The sequence below is a fragment of the Sminthopsis crassicaudata genome, chromosome 1, assembly GCF_048593235.1.
Source record: "Sminthopsis crassicaudata isolate SCR6 chromosome 1, ASM4859323v1, whole genome shotgun sequence".
NCBI classification, from domain to species: Eukaryota; Metazoa; Chordata; class Mammalia; order Dasyuromorphia; family Dasyuridae; genus Sminthopsis; species Sminthopsis crassicaudata.
In genome coordinates this window covers 753,998,651-754,022,111 of record NC_133617.1, presented here as the reverse complement: position 1 = coordinate 754,022,111, position 23,461 = coordinate 753,998,651, and the positions used below count along the sequence as shown (strand labels likewise).

Sequence of the window (23,461 nt, the reverse complement as noted above, 5' to 3'; positions counted from 1 at the left end):
AGGAGAGGCCCGGGGCCCGCAGCTCGAGGGAGGATTCTAACTCGACTCCCTGAGCCTCTGGCTCCTCATCAGTAAATGACTAGATCATCTCCCAGGTCCCTCAGCCTCCAGCCCATGGCACAGGATTGGACAAACCAAGGCTCAGGAGGACGGCAGGGAGGAAACATCCCCCCTCGATGGGGTTTCCAGTCCCAGCATCCCCAGAGCCGCCACTGCCACGGGCCCCTTCTTCCTCGGCTCTCACGGACACTCTGAGACACCCCCAAGCCATGGCCGTTGCCCTGAGCCAGTGTGTCCTGGCCGAGAGAACCAGGGGAGCGGAGCTCACGTTCTGGGCCTGGCACTGAGTGCTCGGGGGAGCCTTAGCTGCCTCCTCAGCTGCCAGCTTGTCAGGGGCCGGATGAGGGAGCTGGGAGCTCTCCTCAGCTGATCTAGAACCCAGAGAGACTCTCTTTGCTTTAGTTCCGGGCCTCAGTTTACACTGTGGGCAGGGCCGCTTTCCTGGCTCTGGGCCCAGGCTGCCTCCACAAGCTGAGGGGGACTGGCACGTCGGCGCTGAAGTCCCTTCTCCCTCCATCCTAAAGATCAAAGCATGACTCTAGATCAAGGTGGGGGGGGACCTTGGCCAGGGCTTGGGGGCCAGGTGGGAGCTGCCAGCTTGGGGGGAACCTCTCTTCTCTCTCTGCCTTGTAGCCCACTTGCTGGCCCCCCCAGAACTTCCAGTAGGATCCAAATGGGTGCCACCTCTTGGGGTCTGGGGGATGCTGGTTGTGGTGAGGGGAACGAGGGGAAGGGCTGGGCAGCCCCTGACCCTGGGATCGGGCCAAGTGGGGCGATCTCTGTGGCCCCGTGGCCTAAGTGAGCTCTCCCTCTTCCCACCAGGTCACCCCGCTGGGCCACGCCTCCACGGACTTGCCCCTTTTGGAGCTACTGGTCACTACTGCCACCTGCTCCCCGCCTTCTCCAATCTCACAGGTAAGGTTCTGCAGTGCCTTGGGTGTGTGGGGGTGGGGGGTGACTGGTCTGAGGTGGAGGGCACTGGGCTTGGCCACCCAGCCTCGGGAAACAGTCGGCCACCTTTGACGTTCCTTGTGGCCTGAGAACCAGTGGCTAGGCTTCCCCTGGCATCTGGGGTCCCTCTCTGACCCTGACCGCCAGGCTCCCAGAGAGCTGTGGTCTCCGAATACCCACCGATCCAGGCGGGGAGGCCCTTGAAGCTTAAATTCAAAGTCAAGGCTTCTCCAGTCAGCATTTAGGCAGAGAATTCTGGACAGTACTGACTGTGGAAGCCGTGACTATTCCATGCTTGACCTCTGCTGCTTTAGTGAGGCAGCAGAAAATATAGCTCACCTCATGTCAGGGGCTTCCCAGAATTCCATGGGCTCTGTCCCCGGGAGCTTCCAGCACCAGCAAGGGAGCTGTGAGGGAGGCCCCAGAGGCTTGGCTGTGCCATGGCTGTGGGCATCGTGGCAGGGACACATTCGGGGGTCCCACACACCAGCTCTTCTACCCATTTCTTGCCACCGCCGCTGCTGCTCTCATCCTGACTTAGAACCTCTGCCCCAATCCCTTCAGCCCCTCTGCCGGCTTGGGTCGTGCCCTCCGGCTCGCTCACCAAGCACGTGTTGCTGGGCCTTTCCGAGCCTTTGTCCCAGCCGGTAGTACCCATGGCCTCCCCTGCAGGCTTCCCAGGGGCTGAAGGTGGGGGAGCAGGACCCAGAGAGAAGGCTGAAAGAGGAATGTTCTGGGAAGGAGAGACTCGAGGGCCAGGAGGCTGGAGGAGAGGGGTGGGCAGTGGAAGCTGAGGGGGGGCGTGTTCAGGAAGGAAATGGGGGAGCAGAAGAAATAGGGGAAGAACCCTGCAAAGAGAGGGCCTAGAGGGCCCTGGAAGCCCAGGCTTGCAGCTCGCTCCACGTTTCTGTTCCTAACTTTGCTTAGAAGAAAAGAACATGTGTTCTCTAGGTGGAAGGGCCCTGGAGTCGGGGGGGGGGCAGTCCCCCCCACGCCGTGTACCTGGGGCCCCAGCCTGACCTGCCAGTGCCTGCCTCTCAATGAGCATGCTCAGGGCTCTCACACCTTCTTCCACCCATTCGCCCTCTTCCCAAACTTTGTCCCTGAAAAGCCTGAGAGCCACTGGGAGCCCCTGAACTCTGGGGGGCTTCTGAATCGGCTGGGTTTGGTCAGAAATTATAGGTACTAGGGGCCCAAAAGGGCATCTGATAACTCTCATTTTCCAGGTGGGGAAACTGAGGTCCAGAGAATGTAAGGGAATGTAAGGGATTACCCAAGATCATCGGGGATCGAGCTGAGGTCTGAACTCAGTCCTCTGCCTCCAAAAGGATCCTTTCTCCCACCCTGTACAAAGCTAATGGCGGGGAGGCAGATCTGCCAAATCACATCATTTTACATTGGCTAATTGTGGGTGATTTGGAGCATTTATATATATATTTAAAACATGGTCGTTTGCAGCTTTGCTTTTTCCCTCAGAAAACTCCCTGCTTGTATTCTTGTCACAAAACTAGCAAGGGGCTTGGGCTGGACGGCGGACCCCCGTCCCAGACTCCTCTGCTTCTGGTCGCTGCCTCTCTGCCCCCTTCTGCCCCGACGATCTTGTCATCCATCCTTTCTGTTCATTCTGCGGACGAAGGCTCCCCCCAGCCCCCTTTAGGCAAGGGATGGGCTTGTGTCCCAGTGGCGACAGGTGGGGTCCGTCCGGAACTGGCAGCCCCCGGTACCTCCCGGGCTCGGCAGTTCCTGCGGGCTCTTCGGCTGGCCAGGTGCTTGTTGTCCCCCGCCGGCTCTTCTCCATCTGCAGCTCCCTCGGGAGCAGTAGGGCACTCGGGGAGATTGTTTCATTAACAAGCCGTGGCCTCTTCTTCCAGGCTGTCAGACAGCTCCGCCCCCTCCCACGTCTCCTGTGTCAGGGGGTCGCCCCGCAGACAGCCCGCCAGCCGCCCGCTGTCGGCAGCTCTGATGACACCCGGAAGCTCGCTCCCCTCCCTTTCAGCCCCCGGGGACGGGCCTGCTTCACCTTGTGTTCTCTCTGTGGGCTTAAAGCGGGGAATTAGGACTGCTGGGGGAGGGGAAGCCAGCCCTGGCATGAGAGGAGCGCCTTCCCTGGGAGGGAGGTCTGGAAGACCCCAGGAAACGCCCCCACATTTCTCCATCAGTCCAATCACAATGCCTGAGAGGACACTTCTGGAGCCTCCTCCTTGGGGTCAAGATCCTGGGGCCCGGTTTGGCCAAAATGGCCCCAGAACAAGTCCATTATGACTTGTGAATGTATCCCCAAGGCCTGAGGTGTCCCCGGATCACGAGACGAGGGGCCAATGGGAGGGAGGGAGGTTGGATGGGGACTCTGGGGGGAGTTGTTCTGCCTAAGGGAGGTGGGGCCTGAGGAGCGACCAAGAAAGGGGGAAGATGGGCCAAAGGAGAGGTGGAAGGTCAAGGTCATGAGCCGGGCTGAGAGGAGCAAGAGCTGAAAACTGCTGCCCCTGGCGCTCCCAGAGAGCTGAGGACCGAGCTCACCCGTCTAAGGCCTCCAGGCCTACCTGCCCTCGAGGAGGAGGAGGAGGAGGAGGAGGAGGAGGAGGAGGAGGAGGAGGAGGAGGAGGAGGAGGAGAAGGAGGAGGAGGAGGAAGAGGAGGAGGAGGAGGAGGAGGAAGAGGAGGAGGAGGAGGAGGAGGAGGAGGAAGAGGAGGAGGAGGAGGAGGAGGAGGAGGAGGAGGAAGAGGAGGAGGAGGAGGAGGAGGAGGAGGAGGTGCTGTCCGTGCCTTCTGTTTTCAGAGGGGGCCAGTGGCCTGGGTACCAGAATCTCACATACTCATACACACACACTCTGTCTCTCTGTCTCTCTGTGGTTCTCTGTCTCTCACACACACTCTCACACTCTTACACACACACACTCTCACACTCTTACACACACACACACACACACACACACACACACACACACACACACCCCACCCAGAAAACAAAGGACAGCAGAGGTCAGTGTCTAGCCCATGGTTAGAACATGACATGAGTCTCATCCTTCAGCCAGAGGGCCTGAGGCAGCATGTCCGGGGGCTCCTGTGCTCCCGCCCTGGGCTCCACCCTTGTGTGCCCTTAGATCAGTCTCTGACTCGGGGGGTCCCTGTTTCCTTAACTATACAAGGAGGGCTTCACTCCATGACTTCCAAAATCCCTCTCAGCCTGAGATCTGATTGCTATCACATGGGGGAGGGGCAGAAGACTCTCTAGTCCAGGCACCCCAGTGACATTCCAGGATTGGAGGGAAAATCAAGTGGCAAACCTCCCTGGTGGCAATTGTGAGGGAGGATGAAGACAAGTGAGACACGGGGGCGCATCCTTCAGCCCCCATAACTTGGGGGAACGTGGTCACAGAGTCCAGCACATATCAGAGGAAGGACACGGGCCCAGTTTGGGGATTTGGAAGTATGTAGCTGAGATACAGAAAGAGAACAAATTATCTGAGGGCTGAGTTGGATTTGAAAATATGTTGGTAGCTGAGATATGCAAAGGACAAATTATTTGAAGGACAAGTTGCATGAGGAATTGTATTCAAAGGGAGGGGGAAATGCCCTAGATAAAATAGGGGCCCACGGTCCCGGAGGAAGGGGGATTCGGGCTGGGAATGGAACTGAGTCTGAGCTTACAGCACGTGAGATGCTGGTGCAGGCCCTTGAGGACGGTGTTAGGGGATCAGGGGAAGAAGACTGGGCTGGGCTGCAGGAATCCAGGAAGACTCCCTGATGGAGGCAGCATGAGTCTTGCTGCCTCCTTCCCTCCTTGTTTTCCCCTGCTCCTCCTTCCTCTCTTGCCTTTCCTTTAAGGCCTGAGCTTTCTACCATTACCTTCCTTCCTGTCTCCCCAGTCGACTCCTAAAGATACTCTCTGGGTTTCAGACTTCCTTGAGCTTGGTGGGCTAAGCTCTCCCTGCCCGGGGCATCCCCTTTAGGCTGTGCTCCCTCCCTCTGAGCCCCCTCCGGCTTTTTCGGTTGAGCCTCAGTCCGTCCCATTGCACATGGGGTCCAGATTCCAAACCATCCAGGCTTCCGGGGTCCAGGATTGGTGATCAGGGTACTGGGTTTCCTCATCAGGACTGACTTAGCTCAGGTGGGACCAGCCCGTGCTCCTTGGAGCGCAAAACAAAGGCCTGGCAGAGCCTTCAGCTTCTCTGTCCACAGTCCCTACATCCGGAGCAAGGCTCTGAGAAGCAAAAGAATGAAACGAGCTCCTCAGCCGCCTGTTACCTTTTTCCAATTTTCCTAATTCCTCGGCCCTCACGCTCTGTTCCAAATTACTCAGAGACATGCTGGCCATAGGCCTAGTCCCTAGGGTCTGATGTTTTACTGCTCCCCTTGGCAAGCAGAAATCAAGCTTAATTTAATCAAAATCACAGGGCAGGACAGAGGCCCCAGGGAAACCAGAGAACAGCCCCTCTGCCCAGATCCAGACTCTTAAGTCCCAGCTTGGCAATAGTCACGCTTCGGGCCGGATGCACACCGAGCCAGATTTCCCACTGGTTTTCCTGCCCCCGAATTTTGAGACTGGAAGTGAAGCTGAGCTTGTCTCAGAGATTAGTGGAGGCTTCAGGCCCTGGAGAACAAGAAAAGGCTAAGCCCAGAACCACCTTCCTGAGCTCAGCAGCCCCATTAGAAGCAGCCCAAGTGCTGATCCTCTGGGCCGCCATATTTGCCTGACTAAATGTCAGCAGGCTCTCCTTCAGTTGCTGACTGTCCTGGCTAGAGCTTCTAGAGAACTGCTAGGGCAGCCTGGCGATGGTTCTGCCTTCTTCGGGGCTCTGAGAGCTCAGGCCTGTGAAACTTGTCCACGCTTTCCCCTAAAACCTGAATAAAGTCATTGATCAATGCTCTCCCCATTAGATAATGAACTCCTTGAAGAAAAGAACTGTTTTGCCTTTGTTTGTGCCCTGGTATTTAGCCCAGTGCCCAGCATTTAATGTTTATTGACCAACTGAATGATTGACTCTGAAGACCTCATTGTCTTAAAGAGTCTTTCCTTTAAGGGAAGCCTTTCCCTCAAATTTACCTTGGAAATTGTATTTTTACTCTAATGTCATTCGGTTAGAGCCAACTGACCTCATCATACTTCCTGAATCGAGCTTTTGATTTACAGCTTTCTAAGTCCTGGTTAGATTCCCAAAAGGAGAGGCAGGCAGCATTGATGGCTTCCTCGTATAGCCTTATTTGAAAATGTAAACTACAATTCTAAAAGCAACAACTTGCAAATGAAGTAATAGAGCTATGAGCCTGCTTTCTGGGAGGGGGGGGTTAAATGTAAATTTTAAAATGTAAATTTCTGTGTGACTCTCTTAATTACAAACTATAAAAGAATCCCCAAATATCTTGGTACTTAGGAGAAAGATGTAATAGAATTTAGAGCTAGAGGGGCTCCGAGACCACCCATGGAGAGACTTACTGCACACTCGGACCCATCTCCTACCGGGGAGAACAGAAGATGCTGGAAGGTTTGGGAAGGAAATCCTTGGGCTCCCAAGAGAGTCAGGGGAGGTAGCTGAGGAATGGAGTGCGTGACCAGACTCTTGAGTCAGTTGGGATTGTGCTTTGAAAGGTCTGATCTTATTGTTGATGTTGTAGGTGTCCCGCTTTCAGAGGTTTCTCCTTTTCTTGTTATATCTTCTTATCCAGGCCTCAAGGGGAATCTCTCTCTCTCTCTCTCTCTCTCTCTCTCTCTCTCTGTCTCTCTCTCTCTCTGTCTCTCTCTCTCTCTCTCTGTCTCTCTGTCTCTCTTTTTCTCTCTCTGTATATATATATATATATATATATATATATATATATATATATATATATATAATTTATGTCTTTCTCTCCTCTTTTTTCTTTCTTCTTTCCCTCTGTCTCTTTGTCTTGTCTCTCTCTTCTGTTTTTCTCTATCTGACTTTTTCTGACTCTCTCTCCCTCCTCTTCCTCTTTCTCCTCCTTTCCTGTAGAGAATACCAGCTCTTCCTGATACTTTTCTGAACACCCTAGCTACACAGCTCTCTATCATCTCTGTCTCTCTGTTTCTCTGTCATCTCATTAGATTCTCACATCTTTCCCAATGGATATCACAGTGATGATGATGATGATGATGATGATGATGATGATGATGATGATGATGGCTGGCTCTATGGCGCTGTGAGGTTTTCCAATGCATTAGCCCCTTTGAACTTCCCAGCCACTCTCTGAAGTAGATACTCTCTGCAGTTGACAAATGAGGGAGCTAAAACCCCAAGAAGCTAAGGGCCATCCATGCTATGCAACTATTGAACAGCTGACTCAAGATTAATCCCTGAGTCCTCCTGTCTCATGTCCAGCAGCTCTGTCCACTAGACCACAGTGCCTATGGGCATTGGGATGAGCCCATTGAGACCAGGACTGCTGTTTCTGACACGGCCTGGGGCAGGCCCCCTGACACTGGCCTGGAAATTTAGACAGTAGGACCTCATCTGAGCAATCTAAGGCTGGAAACCCCTTATAGAATCAAAGACTAAGGGGCAGGCAGCAGCAGCATAGAAAAGTAGGAGCCCGGCAGGGCCAGAAGCTGAACATTCTTCATTTCCAACTCATTTCAATTCCAATCAAACCTGCTGGGCTGAGACTTGGGACTTTCTCGGAATTCAATGAGACCATGCACTGCTCTGGCCTTGCTGTTCCTCATGTCCCTAGAAGAATGGCTGCTGTTCTATTTGCTGTTCTAAAGAGTGAGCCCGAAGGGCGAGAACCATCAGTGGGCTTCTCCATGATTGTTCAATTAGCTTTTAGAAAGTACCAAGGTATTATAAAGACACTTGGTACTAGACAAGCCCCCAAAAAGAGAGGTGCTCTTCTCCTGTAAGTGAAAAGTTCCTATGGATAGCAGGTTCAGCTGTAATGTACAAAGCTAGTGAGGCACACATGGGGGAAGTATGTGTGGCAAAGCGGTGTTTTAAAAGGCTTGGCACTAGGAGTACTTCTCTTCCTATGTGGAATCTTCTTCAAGTTTCCTGTAGTTCTAGCTCTCTGCTGGGCTCTGAGGATATGAACCTTTCTAAAGCCCATAGTCACCATTCTCTCCAGGTCGGGGGGATAGAGGAGGGGGAAACTACTTCCCCATGCTTTTCTGTTTCTGTGTTGGTCTATGTTTGCCCGTCGTGTGTCTCCCCCTGCTCTGTGTGAGATGCATTGTCTCCTACTGACCTAAAGAAAGAAAGTCCACAAAAGTGGACTCTTCCTACTGGTTTGGCTGGAACTGGAGTCCTCCAGGCTGTCCCTCTTCCACCTGTAGGATAAAATATCAATTCCTGTGGCTGGCATTTAAACCCCTTCACCACTTGGCTCCAATATACTTTTCTAGGTTTATTGATTACACTCCCTTTCAAGAATTCTATGGTCTGAGCGAGCTTTCTTTCTTTTTATTTTTCACAACTGGAATTTCATCTCCCCCTGCAGTCCTTTGCATAAGTTTTTTTTTTTGCTTGGGAAACTCAACCTCCCTCCTTTGCCTCTTAAAACCTTTTAAGTATCAGCTCAATTACTACCCCCATCAAGTTAAAGATCCTCCCAGTTGTTAATGTACTCCAAGCACTGTGTTGGTGTTTTATAGAACTCCTGATATACTTACTGGGAGCATTGATCCCACTAGTGAATGTGAGCTACTTAAAGGCAAAGACATGTATTTATAGTCTCAGAATCCAGTCCAGTGTTTACTGAATGCTTGCTAATGGATTAATTTGTGAAGATCATAAAGTTTGGAGGAATAATTAATGCATTAGATAAAATAAATTGAATCCCCCCAAAAAAAATCTCAGTAAGTTAGAACAATGGCACAAACAGAGTGGCATGGAATTTGGAATTTAATAGGGTTAAATTTGAGGTCCTGAACTTAGTTGTATTTTCTTTTTTTAATCAACAGCACAAATTGAGAAGATTGGGGAAGAGGGTATGGAATGGGGCATGGCAAGACAACAGTTATTGCAAAAGATCTGAGGGACAAGGAATTTAGCATCCTTGAGCTCAATAGGAACCAGAAATTTGAACATGTGAATGATCCTGTCCCCTCTCTCCAAGCTAACACTAAAAACCCAGACAGATTTTGTAAGAGAAGCAGTCAGCACCACAGCCAGGGGTAAGTAGGAAGAAGCAGAGAATCACAGTTGAGTCAGCACCATGGCCAGGGGCAGGAGTGATGCTGAGTGCACTCTGTGGCTATACAGACAAAGTGCATTGCCTTGCTGTTTGGAACTTGGGAGAGAGATGAAGGAGGGGATATGCAGTGAGATTATTGAGGAGGAAGGGTTATTATCAACATTGGTATATCTAAGTGGGCTGGCTGGCTTTGGTACTTCAAAATTATTCAGAGTAAGGGTTGGAGCCAATCCTGGAGTTAGAGAAGCCCTGAAGCATGGTCTGAACATCCCAAGGAGAAATGACCTCGATGTGAGCATGTTTCTGAGACTTCTACCCATAACAGAAAAGCAGTCAGGGAAGTGTGTGCATGTGTCTAGGTGTTCCTTCCTAGGAGTCTGAGATCTTGTGACTGTTGCTTAATAACGACAATAATAGCTAGTATTTATATAATGCCTTAACATTTGTGCATCATTATGTGTGTGTTGTGCATGTATTTGTGTGTATGTGTAAAATCTCACTTGATTCTTATAACAAATCTGTGGCATAGATCCCCTGATAAAAAATATCTGAGAGATGATTCAAATTCAGGTCTTCCTGACCCAAGTCCAACCCCTTGTCCACTCTACGGTGCGGCTTCTGGCTGCTTATCATTGTTACTCATTAGCAACATTCATTGTTCAGGCAAGGTTATCCCCTTAGCATTTGTAAGGAGAAGGCAGCAGGATCAGATGATGCTTTTCTGTGTCAGAGTGAGATAATTTAACAGCACAAACTCCAACCTTTGCAACCCATCGACCTCAGAAGGCATTTATGTTGGGAAGATGGGAAAGTAATGGTCTATAATGAATAGTTCTTTTGGTGGAAAAGAGCTCCACACTGAGAAACTATCAGCCAGATAAGCAGGTAAGAGTCAGCACCATGGTCAGGGGTAAAAACCATCTGAGGATCCTGAGGACCTTGGCAAAAGGTGATCTGCAGATGTCTTGACAAATTTGATTGAGCTGGCTCACTTTGGTATCTTTAAATGTTTGGATTGTTCCCAGGATAAGAGTAGGTGTTGCTGAGGTTCTTGGGAACGGTGGTCTTTCTTGCTGGATTTCTCAAGGAAAAGTTTTTCTGATGTACACATGTTGTGTGTGCTATTTACAGTGTGCTGCTACCTTTGAGTGAAAGCTTGTCTGGATGCCCCCTCCTAGGCTGTCCCTTCCCTGGCCGTCTCTTTTCTGATAGTCCCTTCTTTCAGAGAAAGTTTTGGATGCATATCCTAAAAAGCATTTGCTCTGAGACCATCACCAGAGGAGCGCGCCCAGATACAACAGAGCAGTAATTCTCCACTTGGTCAGCTCACCCATGGAGCACTGTCCATCACTTTTCACATTATATTTCCAAAGAGGCCCGAGGAAGACTTTCAGAAAAAAAGAACAAGATGATAAAAAGGGAACTTGGAGCCTTGTCATATAGAACTGAGACTATTGGGTTTGGAAAAGCCAAAGTTCTGGAGGGAATGATAAGGTAGCGGAGTCAGAGCCATCCTTCAAATGACTGCTTTCCAAATCCTCAGGAAAAAGGCAGTTATCAAATTCCTCTAACTCTCTTCTCTTCTATTCTTTTTTTTTTCTTCTCTTCCTTTCCCTTTTACTCTCCTCTCTTTTCCTCTTCTCTCTTCCTCCCCTTCTCTCCTCTCCTCTCCTTCTTTCCTCTCCTCCTTTTTTCCCTTCCCTTCCCTTCTCTTCTCTCTTCTCAGTGAGTGGCTCCTATCCCCCAGTGTGTGCTCCCACTTCCTTCCACCCCCATCCTGCATCCCTTCTTCATGCCAGGCTCCCGTTTGGTTAGGGATAATCAAACTTTCTGATTCCTTCTCCCAGGATCAAAGCCAGAGCCGTTCCCATCCTCTGATCCCGGGCAGCTTCGGGCAGTTCCACTTCCCTCGTGCTCTTTGCAGCCAGGCCAGACACAGGAAAAAGACCTGGGAGTCAAAGCTGGCTCCCTCAGGAAGAGAAGATCTGGGGGAGGGGGATTGCAAAGGAGGCCGAGTGCTGGATCTCCAAGAGCTGAGCCGGGGGAAGAGAAGGGAGAGTCAGGAGACACGCGGGATCTCCAGGCGCCTTGGAGCCCGTTACCTGCCCCTGGCGCTGGCCCTGGCAATCATATCGTGCCCTCCTGCCAGGGTGCTCATCCCTTTCTCCCTGTAGTTTCCCTCTTCCCTCCGCATCCCCGGCGGACACACACACACACACACACACACACACACACACACACACACTCACACACTCACACACCTAACACTGAGGCCCCCTCTGAGGGGTGTGGGGGAGAAGGGCGGAGTGAGAGGCTGCAGAGGCGGAGGAGGAGCGGGCTGCGGCCCCGGGCACTGGAGACTGGGCAGCAGGCACCAGGCGTCTGGAGCCCCGGCTCTCTCCTCTCAAGCGCCCCCCTTCTGTGCTCCGGGCCCCGCCCTCTCTGCTCCCTCCACCCCCAGCCCGGCCCTGCCTGCCATTGGTGGCCGGGGCGCCGCCGCTCACAGGACTCCCGACTCCCAGGCCAGCGGCAGCCCGAGTCGGGACTCCCCGGCCAGCGCGGCGCTCGGCAGCTGTGCCTCCCCGCGGGCTGCGCCCTCAGAGCTGCAGGAGCAGGCGGAGGAGCGGGGAGGACGCCGGCAGAGGAAAGCCGGAGGAGAGCGGGGCAGCGGAGCCTCGGCGGGCCGGGCGTCCCGAGGAACGGGCGCACACCCACGCTCCCCAAGTCACCTGCGCATCCGCTCCTCCGCCCCGCCCCCACTCTCTTCCCGCTGCCTTTGTGCGGGTGTCCTCTCTCTGTCTCTCTGTCTCTCTGTCTCTCTCCGTCTCTGTCTCTGTCTCTGTCTCTCTATCTCTGTCTCTGTTTCTCTCTGTGTCTCTGTCTCTCTCTCCCCCACCTCCGTGTCACACGCGCGCACGCACACACCCTGTCACCCGCACACACACGCAGTCACCCTCGCACACACTCCCCCACCATGGACTTCGCGCTCTTCCCCGGGTGGCCGGAGGAGCCGGACGCTAACTGCAGCGGACTTCCGCAGCTGCTGCGGGGCCCGGGGCCGGACGCCGGGGGCCCGCCTCTCTCGGGCCCGCAGGGTAGGTGCTCCGGGAAGTCGGGGCGCCGGGGGCGGAGCCCGGGTTGGCGCTGGCCCTCCGTGGGCGCCCCGGGATCCTCAGCCCGCCCTCCGTGAGCCCCCGGGATCCTCAGCCCGCCCTCCGTGAGCCCCCGGGATCCTCAGCCCGCCCTCCGTGTGCCGCCCCAGGTCCCTATTGCAATGCTACCACGGACGAGATCGGGACGTGCTGGCCCCGCAGCGCCGCCGGGGCCTACGTGGAGAGACCCTGCCCCGAGTTCTTCAACGGCATCAAGTACAACACCACGAGTAAGTGGGCTCCCCTCCCTCCCTCCCTCCCTGCCCCGCCCTCCCCACTCCGGCCTCGGGCCGGGACCCAGAGAGCGTGGGGCACGGGGAGTGACGGCTCCCGGGCCAGGCCCGCCGCCCTGTGACCCTCAGTTTCCCTTGGTGTGCCGTGTTGGGGATGGAGCTGAGGGGCTTCCCTCACCGTCTGGGACCTGAATCTTGCTATCCCGTGAGCCATGGCGGCCCCTCTCAGCCCCATGGTTCGGAGCCTCCTCTGTCCGGGAGCGAGAGGCCAGGGGCGGGGTGGGGGGAGGGGGGACAGGGAATCGGCTTGGGGATGGGAGAAAGAGCAGGATTGCAGTCCTGGAGCCCACTAAGCGTCCCAAGCTCTGAGGGAGGGATGGGAGCGAGCAGGAGCTAACCCGGAGCTAGCGGCAAGTTCCATTAGAGAAGGGCAGGCGCAGTCAGGGGCCCCTGACATCCAGAAGCTGAGACCCCCACCATCCCGGCAGCCCTGGGGAGCTCATTTACTGCGTCCCACCACACAGTCCTATTATTATTATTAGAGTGAGTGAATGAGGGTGCTCCTCTCCCACGTCCCGTCCCACTTGCAAAGCATTTGCAGTGCTTGGGGCGTTTTCCCTTCTCCTGACTCACCTAAAGACCCCCCATCCCCCCACCCACTTCCACCTCACATTCAGCCCCCGCCTCGAGCTCGGAAAGAGGTGCTTATCCAGAAAACGAAAAGACTGCCCGCCGGGGCCCTCCAGACGTAAGGGAAAAGGAAAGGCTGGGGAATGGGACCGGCTGCAGGAGCCCACCCGCCCTTCACCCCCACCAGGGGGCCTCCGTGTCCCCCTCAGCAAATCAGTGCGCTGGACTCCATGAGTGCTAATACCCCTCCAGCTCTGGAGCCACAAGTGATGGGCATGAGAGAGTAGGGGTCTGGATACAGAACAGGGAACCATCACACCGGGAGCTCAGGTTCCTCCAGTCCAGGGTCTGCACCGCTTTCTCCTCCGAGGGAGCCATTAATGAGGCTCAGAACGAGCCCTCCCGTCTGAGTCAGGGGCCTGGAGCAAGCTCACTCCTTCTGAGTCAAGGGCTCTGAGTCAGGAGCTGGGGGCTGGATCCCTCTGATTCAGGGGTTCCTAGACGCCAACGTCTGCCTAGCAGGAAGCTGCCTCGGGGAGCCCTTTTTCCCAGAAATCTGGTTGGGCTCCACTCAGGCATGGCAGAGACCTTCCTCGGATCTCAGCGCAGAGCTGACCCATTTGGCCTGCTTCCCCCCTTTCCATTATCTTCCCCACCATTCCCTCCTGCCTTTCTGAGTTCTGGAGAGGCGAGGACGTGGTCGGAACCGGCTTCTTCATGGAGCGGGTGAGGGGCCAGGAGGCCCCAGCTGGGTGTCCCCAGTCTCATTTAGTTCCTGCCCTCACTGCTCGATATTTGGAACATTATTCAAATCTTCGAGGGCTGATATGGGAGGGGGCCCGGCTGGTTCTCAGCAGCACAGCAAGGGAAATGGGCACCGATAGGTAGAAGGTAATTATAAGAAGGCAGATCTGGACGCCGCAGAAAGACTGGCCGAGCTGGAGCACCGAGTCCTGACTTTCTGGATTTTGAGTCAGGAGACATGAGTTTAAATACTGGTCTTGCTACATAAGAGCTTTGCTACCCTGGGTACATCCCTTCCCTCCGGGGGCTTCCATTTTGGCATTAAAATTGTTTCATTTTTAACTGAAAAGCCCACCAAATAAGTGAGCATGTATGTGGCAGAAGAGAAAAGGAGAGCTGACGTGAAGTTGTAGGTGTCTATTAGCTTCAGGGGGATTTTTCTTTGTAAATAAATTATCCTTATTCTGTTTCCTTCTGTTTCAAAAGAGGGAACTATGATTTTTAAGCTTCCTCCTTACTCTGGCTCCTAGAGCTTCTTGAGCAATGAGAATTTCCCAAAAGGCTCCCTGCCTTGGGAGCCCCAGAGATTCACTGGTGTCCAAGCCTACTGGGAGACTGTGAAGGGAGGGCTTTCCATTCTGGGAGGGGAAAGCCATTGGCTTCTATGTTTCTAAGGTTTTGTATGTGATGAGATGCCCTCCCACCCCCCAGGAGTATGATTCTCTCAAGCAGTCAATCAAAACACATTAATTCTGGGCCTCCTGGTTGCCAGGTGCTGTCCTGGGTGCTGGCATCCAAAGGCAAAAAGCAGCTAACGTTCAGTTAAATGAAGACAGTTTCAGGACACCGGGGCACCAAATGCTGGGGCTTGGGAGGCTTGAAAATAACAATTTCCAGCTTGGGAAGGAGATAGTGTGATTTAACACTCAGCCTCAGAACCCCTCCTTTACAGAGGAGGAAACAGAATCCAAGAGGAGACTTAGCCAGCATCACACGGCCAACAAATAGAAGAGCTAGCAGGGGGCTGAACTCTGACTCTCCACTCAGCCCTCTGGCCACCACAATGCCCTTCAAAATGGGTCATTACATTGTATTCTCGGGCCCTTTGGCTGGGAGGGAGAAATGCAGTATAGGGCAACCATTCCTGAGAACTAGGATCCCAAAAGATTCCCCCCAGGTCCCTGCCCTAGAGGGAAAGCCGGGTGCCCAGGAGTTGGCATGTCCACCCTGGCAATTCGGAGGCCTGGGGCAGGCTGTAGCCTTCAGAGAGAGAGAAGGCGGCTCTGATCCTCTGTCCCTGTGTCAGCCTCAGAGAACTGTGGCCTGGACATGTCAGTGACTCAGGGTGTCTACCCACGAAAGGGGAACTGCCTGTGTGGGGCTTCTTCTAGCTGAGCAATAACTAGCAAATTATTCCACTGGACACAAGGTGTTTCTATTTCCAATGCATCATAAAAGGGGAAACTGCTAGTGTGGCAAGTGTGCCAGAGAGCTTGGGGGCTGGCTACACTCTCCAGCTGCCTGGGTCATCCTAAGGTTAAAAAGTGAGGAGCTCTATGGCCTTTCTGGCCACGTGAGGAGGAGGACATGGCCATGTCTAAGCCAACGACAGGGTGCTGGGGTGGGGTTTGGTGTGGATGCCGTGTTGGAGGAAGGCCATGGACCAGAGAGGGCTGTCACTCAGGGGCCAAAAGACTGAGCACATGCGGGGGAGGAGCTAAAGGACCCGGCCATGTTGGGCCAGGGAAGAAATATCCGGGGATCACGACGGCTGTTGTCAAGGATCATAGCAATTCGATAAGAAGTATTGTCACTGATAATGCTCCCATAAAGGCTGACTCAGCTGTCAGCAGCGTGCCGGATAGATCTGACGTGCCAGGGAGGAGGTCAGGCTAAAGGGCCCTGGGGGGTCTCTTCCAACATATGACTCTCCATGTTTATATTGCCTCACACATGAGAACAGGTTCATGGGAGATGCATTCAATTGTTCTGAGCATCAGTTCACACTCCTAAAAGCTGGGAATGCTAATCCACACTTGGAGTTTCCCAGGAAAGTCTTTTATGAATCATGGAATGACACAGAAATGAGAGAGATGATGGTGACGCTGAGGAGGAGGAGGAGAGTGGTGATATTAATGGGGAAAAGGGATTCAGTCGCCTTTGTTTAGCATTTTCTGTCGAGCACTGAGCTGTCGTAGGGATACAAATAGGAAAAAGAGCTCTTTTCAAAGAACTCACGCTCTACCTGGGCAGAGGCGATGTCTAAAAGAAAGTTCTGACATGGAGCAAAAGGAAGGGCCAGAGGTCCTTGCTCAGAGGTCGGTGCTGGGGGAGCGCAAGGCGGGTGAGAAGGCCTGTGCTCCTCCGTATCACCAGAAAGAGCGGAGCTGGTGATCAGTGTTTCATTCAGACACCCAGAAAGGGTAAGGCTCTCCAGTGGCAGAGGGCACAGGGAAGATAAGAGGTAGTGCTGACACTCATGCAGGGAGGAGGAGGAGGAGGAGGAGGAGGAGGAGGAGGAGGAGGAGGAGGAGGAGGAGGAGGAGGAGGAGGAAGAGGAGGAGGAGGAGGAGCAAGAAGGGCTAGACCTAGGGTCGTGCTCATGCTGGAACAGAGGCTCTTAACCTGCACTAGTGATATGGTTTGCTTCCTTTATATTTCATTTATTTGTGTTTAGACTTAAAAGCACAATTCTGAGAGTCCATGTACTACGCTAGACTGTCTGCCCAATGGGACCAGAACACACAAAAATGGCTGAGCCCCCTCCCACGTGGTGGGGGAGTTTGTCTGGCCCGGGACCTGTCTTTTTATCTGATTAGGGATTCTTTCTGGTATAGAAACTCCCTTCAGACCAGGAGCTTGTCTGCTATGGGATAAGAATTGGCTGGAGCAAGTGTTCAGGCAAGATGAATCTTCAGGCAAGTTCAAAACAATAAGGTGACTTGCCTAGGGTCACACAGCTGGTGTGTGTGTGTGTGTGTGTGTGTGTGTGTGTGTGTGTGTGTGTGTGTGTGTTTGGGGGTATCTGTATGGATGTGGGGGGGGGAATCTGTGGGGAGTGTATGTGTACAGGCCCACAGACTGTAGTTCTTTTCCCACTGTCATCATTTCTTTGTCCTTTCCATCTCTCCCCCACTATGGCTTAGCTAATGGTCTAGTTCTTGTGTAGACAAATGAGATGACAAAGCTCTGGATCAGTCACCTGATCCAGAATCATCTGCCACCAATCAAAATGGACTCCTTAGCTGGTATAGAGGGAATGGGGTGTGTTGGGGCTGGAGAAGAGAACACTTAGAGGGAATATGATAAGTGTCCCCAACTCCCTCAAGACCCAAGGATTTGGATTAGACAACTGTAAAGGTTCTGGCTGTCCTTTAACTCGGAGACATGAGTCCACTTGACAGAGGGGGAAACTGAGACTTTCTCTGAGAACTTGTGACTTGTCCATGGTCCCAACTAATGTAGCAGAACAAAGGCTTTGTCAGTGATCTGGAAGGGACCTCAGAGATGACCCCGGCACATTACAGAGAGGGACCCAGGCTCAGAGAGGTTACCAAGAGTCCCAGCCCGAGTCCCACAGCAATCTGACAGAGCCAGAATGCAGACCTGGGTCTTGTGACTCAAACCCAAAGGTCTTTTTCACTGTGGTTTGCACTAGAACTTGGGTTCTTAAAGACAAACCCAGCACTTCCCACCTCTTCTTCCTCTTCTCTCCTTTTTAAGGGGGAATTTCATCTTTGTCTTTGATTCCCGGGTCAATGTTTACATTCGAGCTCCCGCCTCAGTCGGTGAGGTGAGGTGAGATGGCAAGAGAGGCTGAGATAATTGGTCCCTCGTGTCTCTGGCCTGGCCCTGATCTGCCACTATTGCTGCTTTCCGTCCATAAAGAAAGAACCCATTGGCCACGTAGGGCATCTGAGCCAGATAGCTCCTGCTCCCGCTCACACTGAGCAGCAAGGACTTTTCCCTGCTCAGTCAGCCACTGAAGCCCACCCCACACTCAGTCCCACCAGGAGATAATGGCCTTTCTTCCCCGAGGAGACACTGGGTCATCCTTGTCTTTCCTAAGGATATCTCCTACAATCTTGTCCATTCTGGGAGTTCATTAATAATGACAATAAGTACCATTTATACAGCACTGTGACAAGCACTTTACAAAGATTACCTCATTTGAATCTCACACAATCCTTGAGAGGCAGGTGCTATATAATAGCCCCTTTTACAGTTTAGGAAACTGAGGCAGACAGAAGTGAAGTGTCTTGCCCAGGTTCGAAAAGCTAGAAAGTCAGAGTCTGGGTTTGATTTTGAGGTTTTTCTACCTCCAGCCCCAGTTCTCTGGGCACTGTGGTGCCCCCGGCTTTCCCATTGCCCAGGGATAAGGACTGGAGCTGGGGAAAGTTCACTGACAAGGAGCTAGCTCCCAAATACAAAGGCTCCCTCTCCCAAGGCAGGACAGCATCTTCTCAGCAAATTCTAGTCCTGGGGAGCTGCCTAGAGCACCGAGGTCCCTGATGTGTCTTAGAAGCAAGATTTGACTTGACCCCGGTCTTCCTGACTTGACCATGTCACATTGACTTTCTCTCTCTCTAATTCACCTCAAAATCCCCACTAATCCCAAATGTTATTGAACAAATTGATATGAGTCTGGAAAAATGGGATTCCCCCATACAAATACCCCTTCCTCCACGTCCCTAGGCTCTCCTGTAGCCTGCCAGGTTCATTTATCTGGTCCGGGAAGCTGAGGCAGACACAGTTCTCCCTTGGCTCACATCTTGATCTAATAAACATGTCTCATTGTTCATCGATCATGGCAGGGGTGCAGACCCTGAGTCAGTGGGGTATTACCTTGAAGCTGCCCCCAGAAGTGGGAATGGGAAGCACTGAATCACCCCACCCTCTTGTCTGACTTCCTTTGACTCGGCATACGCTTGTGAAATTTAATTTAATTCAATCCAACCCAATCCAAGGAGCATTATTAAGCACCCACTATGTGCCCCGGATGGGGTCAGTTGTCGGCCCCTAGACAGACAAGGGAATCGTGTCTCCCACCCCAGGAGGCCCTGATCTGATGAGGGAGGCGATGTCCCTGACCTGGGGAAGCTCCCGTGTCTGTTGCCTTGATTGGTGCTCTGGAGGGACTCCCTTTGTCTGACTGCTACCTTACCAGAAGACCTAGTCTGGAGGCCTGCCTCTGAGGCCTACCTTCCTGACCCAGGCAAGTCAACCCGGCCTTCTGGGCTCCTCCCAGATTGCTTCCTCTTCAGGTTGGTGAGGTCTGCAGTCCCTTCGGGCTCTATAATCTTCTGCCTTTTCTTGGAAATTCACCAGGCCGCTGGCACATCAGTCCCGCTACTGGGGTTTAGTCGGGATCATTCACAGGTGCACTGGGCACTCACAGAGTGAGGCAGCGACCACTAATTCGGGTGGATTTAGGGTAAGGATCATCGCAACAGACTTCCGTGCTTTTGCCACAGCATTCCCTCAGATTTTCCCAATCTTTCTTGGAGGGAAATGCTGTCCTTCCTCGCATTTTACAGAGGAGAGAATGAGGGCCTGGATAAGGGAAAGGGCTTGGCCTCAGTCTCACAGTGAGGAGGAGACGGGATCGGTGCCCATGTATCTCCTGCTGGGAGCATCCCGAGGAGCTTCCTAAAGGAAGGCGGGGACATCGGCTCAGCAAGGAATGAGTGGTCGGTAACACTGTCAGCAGGTGGGGTGGAACAGAGCTCCACTCCTCTGACTGCAGATGCTGAAGACCGAACATCGATTAATGACGTGGGCTTGAGCAATGGGGAGGCCTTGCAGGAGAACTTGTTCTCCTCGGCCTCTTATTAATAACTTAAAAGAGGGGGTACACGTTGTGCTTAGGATTTTTGCCACAAAACAAAGTTGGAATGGGTTATTAGTAGACTAGGTTAAATCAGTATTCAAAAAGATAGTCACATGCCAGACCAATTAACCTGATCTAATAAAAGTGAAATGGAGCCTGGAGATAGCTCGAGCCCCAGAGCTGGGAGCGACTTTCTGAAATCAATTAGTCCCCGTTCGCTATGGGAGGAAGTTGAGGTCCCCAGAAGTGATGTGCCCAAAGTCAGATTAAGTGGCTAAGCTGAGAATCCAACCGAGGGCTTCAAAACATCCTTCCACAATGTCACCCTGGGATTCTAAAACTCAACCCCGCCAGTACAAAGGGTCCAAAAGTCTTAGCACTGCCCTCAGCGTATTAAGCTTATTATCAAAGCTTTCAGCAACACTAAGACCTTTGGGACAAGGATGCTAAGAGCTACGGCAAAAACTGAGAAAGAGCTGGTGGGGAGTTGGAAGGATTTTGTCCGTGTGGACGGCTCCCTCCCTGACTTCAGGCTGCAGCCTGGCTGTGACTTGGACAAGTCTTGGGAGTTTCTTGAAACATAAAAGAGATCGTGACTTGCCCAGGATCACCCAATCAGTGTCCAAGGTAGAATCTGACCCAAATGTTCTAGGCTCCGAGGTCAGCACTCAACCTATGGCATGAGGGTGCCTCCCTGCAATCCCAAAAGGGTGTGCATTAATAGAGACAGAACGTCCAGAACAGGTGAACCCTTCCTATGTCCTCCACCTCTGCTCAGACTGTGGTCCCGAGGAGCAGTTCTGGAAAACAAAAGGCATTGGCAAAGGGCCAAGTGTCTACCCCAGAAAAGAGAAAACTGGAAGAAAGAGGGAGCTAGCTATAGCTTCTGAAGGGCCAGCCCATGGAAAAGAGATTAGCTTTGCTCTGCTTGGGCCAAGAGGAAAGAAAAGGAGGAGGAGAGAGATTTTAGAGAGGCAGATTTGATTTAAATAAAGGGAAAACTTCCTAATAATTAGAAGTGCTCCGGAGCAGAATGGGCTTGGGAGAATCCTCCCTCCCGAAGACCTCCAAGCAAAGTCTCGCCATTTGTGCCGTTTGCCCTTAAGAGAATTTCTTCCTCAGGTGTAGAGGAAGGTGCAGGGGAGTCCTTCTGCTCGGAGGTGCTGTGACCTTTTGTTTTTAGAATAAAGGAACTGGGTGAATGTCCTTGGAGAATGGCTCCAGGAAAGGGGGAGAGGCAGTTTGAGTGGGGAAGGAGTCTCAAAGCAGTCACCATAACCGAAAATTAACATGAGGGACTGAGATGGTAAGAGACACTGAGATGGCTCCCAAAGGAGTTGAGGCTGCCAGCGGATGCCAAGGACAACAAAAGGGCTTGATCTCACGGTTGGAGAAGAAAGGGCAGGAGACCAGGGAAAAGATTGTGCCCTCCTGGGGCCACTGGCACAGTAGGAAGGAAAGCCAGGTAGACAGCGACCCTGCCGTGATACACCTTTCTTCCCTTTATTGAGGAGAATGATCTTCAGAGCTGAAAGTCTTTTTAAATTATTAACAGGAAAGTAAACCCAGAGATCAATGAGGAGACAGTCAGAGATCCTCTAGCTGCCTTCCACGAGCTGCAGTCCCTTGGCCCAGATGGATTACATCCTTAAATAGGGGAGGAAACTGGCAGGAGGAATTGCTAAGTCAGGGATCTTTAAGAATCATGGAGAGCAGATCTATGATGGGATGGAAGACAAATCAACGCTCTGGGACATGGGAGAACAAAGTGGATTCTGGGAACTAGAGACCACAGAACTTGACTTTGATACCTGGCGAAATTCTAGAACACATTATTAAAGGGATGACTTGTGAGCTCTTAGAAAAGGAAGCAGCGACACTAACAGCCTACGTGGCTTCTGCAAGCACAGTTTATAATGGGCGGGAGCGTAGTCCTGGCTCCTGCTCCGCCATGTGAACCTCTTTGCCTTCTCTGACAGCATTACAAGCAGATAGAGCAGGGAAACGCTGTAGCCAGAGCAGAAGTCAGCAAGATGTTTAGCTAAATAAAAGTATGTTGGTAGACTGACAGAGAGATGGGAAGTGGCTGTTAGGAAAGCTTGGTGGATTTGGACCTGGGTGAACCTGGTCCGGGCGATTACTTCCTAGATCAAGGTCAGTCCCCAAGGTGGCCTAGGGTAGGGGACTCTGACTGGAATGGAGTCCTTGATGGCACATTTGTCAAATTTATGGATGAGAGAAAATCTGGAGGGAACCCTCCTGATACAGAGAATAGACGACCGAAGATACAATGTGCCCCAACAGATGGCGTGTTGTTATTGAGTCATTTCAATGGTGTCCTATTCTGAAGTGATTTGCCATTTGCTTCTCCAGCTCATTTCATAGATGAAAAAAAAATGAGATCAACAATGAAGTGACTTATCCAAGATCATCCAGCTCGTAAACGGCCGAGGCTAGATTTGAACTCAGAAATATGGGTCTTCATGACTTCGGGCCCTGTGAGCTATGGTGCCCCTAGTGGCACTTCTGGTGGCCTGAGTTGAATCTAAAAATCATTTTATTAAGGGAAAAAGTTGAGTCTGAACTTATATTCAAAAATCAATCTGTGGCTCCACTTTCTCTCCTCTTCCTCTTCCTCCCTTACAAATTGCCCCCGCCATTTCACTCTCCAAAGTCACCAGCGTTTTCTCAGTGACCAAATCCAAGGGTCTTTTCTGTTCTCTGATGCCCCTGCTGAATGTCTCCTTGACGTTCTCTTCTTCCTCCCCCTCCCTTTCTCTCTCTCACACACACAAGTCAACAAGCTCCAGTGACTCCCTGTCGCTTGCAAGAACAAACACAAAATCCTCTCTATTTGGCTTTCAAATCCCTTGTTAGCCCGCCCTGTGAACCTTTCCAGTCTTCTTTTCTCTTAGCCTTCTGCAGTGACAGCGGACCCTTCCATGCCACGACTGGCGCCTTGCTGTTCCATCCCTTGGTTCTGGCCATCCCCCCAGGCCCAGAAGGCTCTCCCTCATCCTCTCGGCCTCCTGACTTCCCTGGTTTCCTTCGAGTCTCAGATAAAATTCTATTTTTCCAAAGAAATCTTTCCTTAATTCCAGTAATGTTCCCTCTGTTAAATGTTTGCCGCTTATCCTACATATAACTTGCCTGTAATTGTCTTCTTCATTGGACTGGGAGCTCCTTGAGAGTAGCGACTGTCTGGCCTCTCTGTGTATCCCTAGAGCTTGGCACATAGTAGGAGCTTAATAAATATTTATTGCCTGAAATGTAGTAAGTACAGGACAAGAATGATCTGGCTGCCTATGGGACAAAGGTCTGGAAGTGTCGGTGGCCAGCCAGCTCCATGTGAATTCAGCGTGTGACGTGGCTTCCAAAGGCTAATGTGATTTTGGGTGGGTTATTTCCTGATAGGGTTCTGGGAGGAAGAGGGAGGGGGTGCTTGTCTTATGCTGTGCTCTGAACATCACTTTACGAAAGGGCATTACTAGTGTCCACTTAGGTCTCAGACAATGAGGGGCCGGCAGCAAGGATCAAGCCAATCGCAGCGTGCAGATTGGAAGGAATGTTAGAACCCACCCATTTTACAGAAGAAACTGAGACCTCAAGCAGTGAAATATAGGATTGTGCCCAGGGCTCTGTCTGGTCCAGCTCCTGAGTCCTGCCTCACAAACTTCATCTGGGGCCCTCTTTCCCCCATGATGTGATGCAATCCTTCCC

At 52.2% G+C, this 23,461-nt stretch overlaps 1 protein-coding gene across 1 annotated transcript in view; it reads left to right on the top strand.

Annotated features, from left to right (window-relative positions):
* Positions 1–23,461, top strand: part of CRHR2 (corticotropin releasing hormone receptor 2) — an 80,804-nt gene that overhangs the window by 14,914 nt on the left and 42,429 nt on the right. Inside the window, exons 2-3 of the mRNA XM_074284560.1 lie at positions 883–975; positions 12,415–12,534. The gene's annotated coding sequence lies outside the window, so the exon portion shown is untranslated. The remainder of the gene's footprint in view (positions 1–882; positions 976–12,414; positions 12,535–23,461) is intronic.